A 6,662-nucleotide genomic window follows, 5' to 3' on the forward strand; every position below is an offset into this window, starting at 1 on the left:
AGAGTCCTGGGATCAAGTCCCACATCAGGCTCCCTGCTCAATGGGGAGTCTGCTTCTCCCTCTGACCCTCTTCCCTCTCATGCTCTCTCTCACTCTCTCTCTCAAATAAATAAATAAAACCTTTAAATAAATAAAAAAGAGAGAACCCCAAGAGGGGTACCTGGGTAGCTTGTTCAGCTGAGTGACTGCCTTTGGCTTGGGTCATGATAACAGGGCCCCAGGACTGAGCCCCACATTGGGCTCCCTGATGAGCAGGGAGTCTGTTTCTCCCTCTGTCCTTCCTTGTGCTCTCTCTCTCTCTGTGTCAAATAAATAAAATCTTAAAAAATAATAAAAATGAAGAGAACCCAAGGACTAGTCCCTGTCCTACAGTCCAGCAGAAAACGACCCCTCTCTGCAGGTTGCAGAGTTGCCCGTGGGAACCTGGCAATGTTTGCTTGATCTCTTTGCAGACAGTTACAGATAGTACAGATAGTACCTGCCTGCTAGGAGAATATCATAAGAAGTAGTGGGGGAGCTCAGGTCATGGCAAGATGAGATTGGAATTATATACATTTAGGGTCTGGACTTGAACAAAGCCACATCATTAGTTTGGTCAAGAATCAATTAGGAGTATCAGGAAAAAACTGGAAATGACTTAAATATGCAAATCTATTTCTCTCTTATATTTAAGAAGTCCAGAGATAGTCATCCCGTGATTGTTAAGGTATGCCATGGTATCCTTCTTAATCCTGCATGGCTTCTATTCCCAAAGTTATCTCTCTCTCTCTCTTTTTTAAGATTTTATTTATTTATTTGTCAGAGAGAGAGCACGTGCACAAGCAGGGGTAGCAGCAGGCAGAAGGAGAAGCAGGCTTCCCGCTGAGCAAGAAGTCTGATGTGGGACTTGATCTCTGGATCCTGGGATCACCACTTGAGCCAAAGGCAGCTGCTTAACTGACTAAGCCACCCAGGCATCCCTGCCAAGGTAATCTCAACATGGCTCCTAGACTTCTGGTCGTTGGGTCCATATTATAGCCAACACAGAGGAAAGAGGGCAAAGCAGGGCTCTGCTTTCCTTTAAGGCTGTTGCTTGGAAATAGCTCATAGCTCATACCAGCTACTTACATTGTTCATACCAACTACTGCTTCTCTGTCATTGGCCAGAACCTGGTCACGTGAACATACCTCCCTGCAAGAAGCCTGATCATTGTTGTTTTTATTCCAGGCAATCATGTGCCCAGCTAATAATCAGGGATTTTGTTCCTCAGTACAAAGGGAAATGGAGATTGAAGAACAACCAGTCGTCTCTAATCCCTGATGGAGCAGATCAATACGACACTCACTGCCTCCATTCAGGCCACTCTTATTTGGGTTGACTGGCCTAACCAAATATTATACATGTTTGAGAGTCAACTTCCAAGGATAAAGATGAAGCGTTCTCTCAGGTTGCACCCGCTCCACTGACCTCTCAGGTCAGGGCAGACCAACTCCATTTGAGGGATTGGGATAATTAGTAACTCAATGTATCCTGGCTAAGAAGGCATGCTACTTAAAGATAAGCTTTGTCCTTGCCACAGGAAAAAGGCAGTAAGCTTAGACCTGTCCCACCACACAGCCATGCCAACTAAAGGAGGCAGGGAGAAGCATCTCCAACAGAGGTGTACCCAAGAACACTGGACTCCAAACTAGGATTTGATTTAGACCTTTCCCCTGTCTTCAATGACTAACATGGTGGGTCAAGGTATGCCTTCTGGATCACAGAGCAATGAGAATTCAGGCCATGCCAGATGGAGGAGTGGAGGGCTTCACTGACCAAGACCTGGTGAATCAAGGGGCATCCCTGGTCCAGGTAAAGCCATACCTGTGTGTAGTCACTTCTCCCTGTGTGTGAGCAGGACTCCTTGCCTCATTCCTAACAAAGAGATTATGGTGGAAGCTTTGGGATGTCACTGCTGAGAATAGGTTACAAAAAGACTATGGTTTCTGTGTTGCCCTCCGTCTGAGCACTTACTGAGGGAATCCAGTTGTGGGAGGCCCTTGGGGAGGTCCACATGGCAATGAACTCCTATCTCCAGCCCACAGCCAGGAATGATCAACACCTGGTGAAAGCCACATGAGTTAGCTTGGAAATGGATCTTCTCCAATCAAGCCCCAAGAAGACTGCAGCTCTCACCGATAGCTTGACCACAACTTTGTGAGGAACCCTGAACCAGAGTCACCCAGCTAAGCTGCACCCAGATTCTTGCCCCGCAAAAACTGTGACAGCATGCCTATTGTTGTAAACCGCAGAGTCTTGGGGTACCTATTTATGCAGCAATAAATAATGAATATAAGTTGTTTACATCTTAAATCCTGCAAGTTTACTCCCATTCTCAACTTTTTAGACTCGCTATCTCAGCCTCAATGTGCCAGGTTCAGGCCATGCAAGAATGTGAACACAGAGCTGAGATAATCCCCTTGAAATTAGAGAAATATTTCTCCAGGCAGCATGAGTGTCACGAAGAAATACTATAAATCACTTTCTTTATTTAAAAAAATGTGTGGGAGCGCCTTTCCGTAGCAGACGACATGCCTCTGCTTAAAGAAGCGGAGTCTCGGAGTCTCATTTCTTCTTGCAACATGCTGAAAAGGCATGCATTCCTTGGTTGCATTGCATATTTGCAACCTCCTCTCCTTCCTTCATCCCCGAGTCAAGGTCAGGGCACCTGTTGTTCGCTTACTGGCTGGGAGTGAAGCAGTTCATGGATTAGCATTCCAGTGCAACCTGTTATTCTTAGAATAACGCTCTTCTTTGCTAAGCATATGGCCAGGTTTCCATCAGTAACGACTCCAACATCTATTTTTTTCACAAAATAATTATTATAGATGAAAACTCTCTTCTCCCATAGCATGAATCTGCAGCGATGAATAGAATAAAATGTCACGGAGCATTATCCCCTCCTGTATGTTGCACACATATAGCAAGGGCTGTTTTGTACATAGAACATCAGCCTTTTCCTTCGTATGTGAAGGGAAATATCTTTTAGGATGCACACACGACCCTATTTGATTTTTACATTGTAGGCTGTTGAGTTTTTGCATCAGCCTAGAGCATCACTAGATAAACAACTTTTGTTTGCCTTCTACTCAAGCATAAAATGTGTCATTAGCTCTGTAATTGGATTTAGACCTTTCTGGTAATAATTTATAATAATTTATAGCCTTGTTTTGCTGCAGAAGTATAGATTTCAATAATGTTCTATAGTTATATTTTCTGGCTCCCTTTAAAAACCAAATTCATCAATTTGGAAAATATTATTTTGTTCTTACTCTAGAAAAAAATGTTATTATTTTATTGAGAGGTCACCATGTTTTGTTTGAAAAAGACAAAAAGTCATGGGTGGCTTTATGTTTATATCTGAACAAGTTCATAATAAACAATACATTGAGGAATAGAGATGAGTAAATTGCTAGTCCAGTAATGTCCAATTTTCAGATACTCACTATCCCTTTTGCTATTTGCACTATAATTTTTTGCCTACTTGTGCAAAATAATTACATTTTCAGATGTGTAGCCTACAACATAGTCACATATTCTCACTAGAGTCCTACTCATGACTTAATTCTATCATGCTACTTTGATTTGTGGTATTCACCTTACTATATTCGTGGCTTTTATATTATTTATTTTATTTTTATTTTTATAGAGGGAAGGAGAGAGAGAGACAGAGAGACTCTTAAGCAGTCTCCACACCCCACATGGAACCTGATGAGGGGCTCAAATTTGCAACCCTGAGATCGTGACCTGAGTTGAAATCAGGAGTCAGACACTTAACCGACTACATCACCCAGGCACCCGTATTTATGATTTCTTTTTAAAAACTTTAATAACAGGTTCATTTGGGTGGGTCAGTGGGTTAAAGCCTCTGCCTTTGGCTCAGGTCATGATCCCGGGATCCTGGGATCGAGCCCCACATCCCGCTCTCTGCTCGGCGGCGAGCCTGTTTCCTCCTCTCTCTCTGCCAGCCTCTCTGCCTGCTTGTGATCTCTGTCAATAAATAAATAAAAATCTTAAAAAAAAACTTTAATAACAGGTTGATTGAGATATAATTCACATAAAGTTTGCCCTTTGAAAGTGTGCAACTCAGTGGTTTTCAGAACATTCATACAGTTGTGCAACGATCACTGTTATCAAATTTTAGAATAATTTCATCACCCAAAAAAGGAACCCTCCCCCTATTAGTAGTCACTCCTATTCCCCCCTTCCCTCCAGCCCCTGAAAACCACTAACCTGCTTTCTGTCTCCACAGATTTACTTATTCTGGATATTTCCAATAAATGTAATCACACAGCATGTGGTCTTTTATGTCTGACTTCTTTCACTTAGCATGATGTTTCCAAGATTCATCCACCTGATTATCTGTCATTACTTCATTCCTTTTTATGGCCAAATATTTTTCCATTATATAGATATGACACATTTTTACTTATTTCTTCATCAGTACATGGGCAATTAGATTGTTTCCACTTTTTGGCTGTCATGAATAATACCACCATGGACATTCATGTACAGGTTTTTGTGTGGACAAGTGTTTTTATTTCTCTTGTGTATATACCTATGAGAGGAGTTGCTGGTTCCTATGGTAACTCTATGTCTAACATTTTGAGAAACTTCCAAACTGGCTGCACCATTTTATAATTCCCCACAGCAATGTGTGAGGGTTGCATTTTTTCTGCGTATTTATCATCATTTGTTATTGTCTGTCTTTTCCATTTTAGCCATCCTAGTATGCTTAAAGTGGCATCTCATTGTGAATTTTTTGGTTAACAGATTTACTGAGATATAATTCACCTCCATACAACTCCCCCATTTCAAGTGTATGACTGAGGGCTGGCTCTGTGGGTGGAGCACATGACTCTTGATCTCGGGGTGGCAGGTTGAAAGACAACATTGGATGCAGAGATTATTTTAAAATAAGATTTCTTTTTAAAGTGTACAATCCAGGGGCGCCTGGGTGGCTCAGTGGGTTAAAGCCTCTGCCTTCGGCTCAGGTCATGAACCCAGGGTCCTGGGATCGAGTCCCACATCGGGTTCTCTGCTCAGCAGGGAGCCTGCTTCCTCCTCTCTCTGACTGCCCCTCTGCCTGCTTGTGAGCTCTCTCTGTCAAATACATAAATAAAATCTTAAAAAAAAAATAAAGTGTACAATCCAGTGGTTTTTCATATATTCGCAGTTGCGTAACCATCACCACAATCATTTTAGAGCACTTTCATCATCTTCAAAAGAAACTCCATTCCCTTTCGCAATCTCACTGTGGTTTTCCTATGTGTTTCCTTTGTGAATAACAATGTTGAACATCTTGTCATGTGCTTATTGGCCGTGTGTACATCGTGTTTGGAAAAAGTCTGTTCAAATCTTTTGTTTGAGACACAGAAGGGAGCGCAAGCAAGGGGGAGAGGAGCAGAGGGAGAGGGACAAGCGGGCTCTGTGCTGAGTGCAGAGCCTGACGTGGGGCTTGATCCCATGACCCTGAAATCGTGATCTGAGCTGAAATCAAGAGTTAGATGCTTAACTGACTGAGCCACCTGGTTGCCCCACATCACAGTGGATTCTTAAGCATGTTCTCCACATATGCCAGGTGCTAGTTGGATGTCTTTTGGCATAATTGTTATATGCTTGGCATGAGGGGTACGCAGGTTGGTGTCTTCAAAGAGGCCCAAGAGGCTCTGGAGTTAGACTCGCTTGCCTCCTGCAAAGCATGAATAGCTACACTCCAGAAGTGCAGGTTTGTTTTGAAGTCCTGAGCAATTTCTCACACCAGACTCTGGAAAGGAAGTTTGTGGATCAGAAATTCAATGGCGGGACACCTGGGTGGCTCAGTCGGTGAAGTGGTTGCCTTCGGCTTGGGTCATGATCCCTGGATCCTCAGAATGAGTCCCACATAGGGCTTCTTGCTCAGTGGGGAGGCTGCTTCTCTCTGGCTCTGCCTGCTTTTGTTCTCTTTCTTTCTCTCTCTGACAAATAAATAAAATCTTTAGAAATAAAAAAAATAAGAAAAAAATTTAAAAATCTTTTAGAAAAAAATATTTAGAAATAAAAAAATTCAATGAACTTCTAATCATGTCTAATTCCACAGAGTGCCACAGTACCAGGCCTGTAGTGATGAGGTTTCTTCACCCCTCCAGTAGAGGGCACACTCTTGCACGTGGCTTTTGTAGCAGGTTGCTTCCTTGGTGCTTTACCACAGGTCCACTGGCAGGCAGTAGACCTTGGAACAGCCATGGTACAAAGACCTTCTTACTTACCCCCCTTCTCCTTTGGCTGGGCTTGGCAAACTAGAGGTGGCCCTGGCGTTAGTGAGTGACAAGAGAAGGTGGTGAGGAGGCCTGAGCTGCTAGTTCTTTTTAAAATTTTTGGGAAATGTGGTTCACGGGGATAGTGGCAATGAAAATGCAAATTTAATCACTGTTGGGTCAGTGTTCTTAGTTGCAAGCAGCAGAAACTAACTCTAGGTGGTTTAAGCACGAAAGAAAATTTACTAAAACGATGTTACTGGGTGATGGAGAAATAGGCTCGGAAAATAGAACAAGGGGTGTTCCAGCAGTAACCAGGTTCAGAGGCTAAATATTACTATAAATCAGTCCAGGAAGATCCTGTGGTTATACCTGCTAAACCACTGAATGCCACAGGTTGGTGTGCG

At 42.9% G+C, this 6,662-nt stretch overlaps 1 pseudogene; it reads right to left on the reverse strand.

Annotated features, from left to right (window-relative positions):
- Nucleotides 1-5,574: 5,574 nt before the first annotated feature.
- On the reverse strand, nucleotides 5,575-6,244 carry LOC101687097 (annotated as a pseudogene).
- Between the last annotated feature and the right edge of the window lie 418 nt (nucleotides 6,245-6,662).

This window comes from Mustela putorius, unplaced genomic scaffold (genome assembly GCF_011764305.1).
Source record: "Mustela putorius furo isolate JIRA1106 unplaced genomic scaffold, ASM1176430v1.1 tig00003962_pilon_pilon_pilon, whole genome shotgun sequence".
Taxonomy (NCBI): Eukaryota; Metazoa; Chordata; class Mammalia; order Carnivora; family Mustelidae; genus Mustela; species Mustela putorius.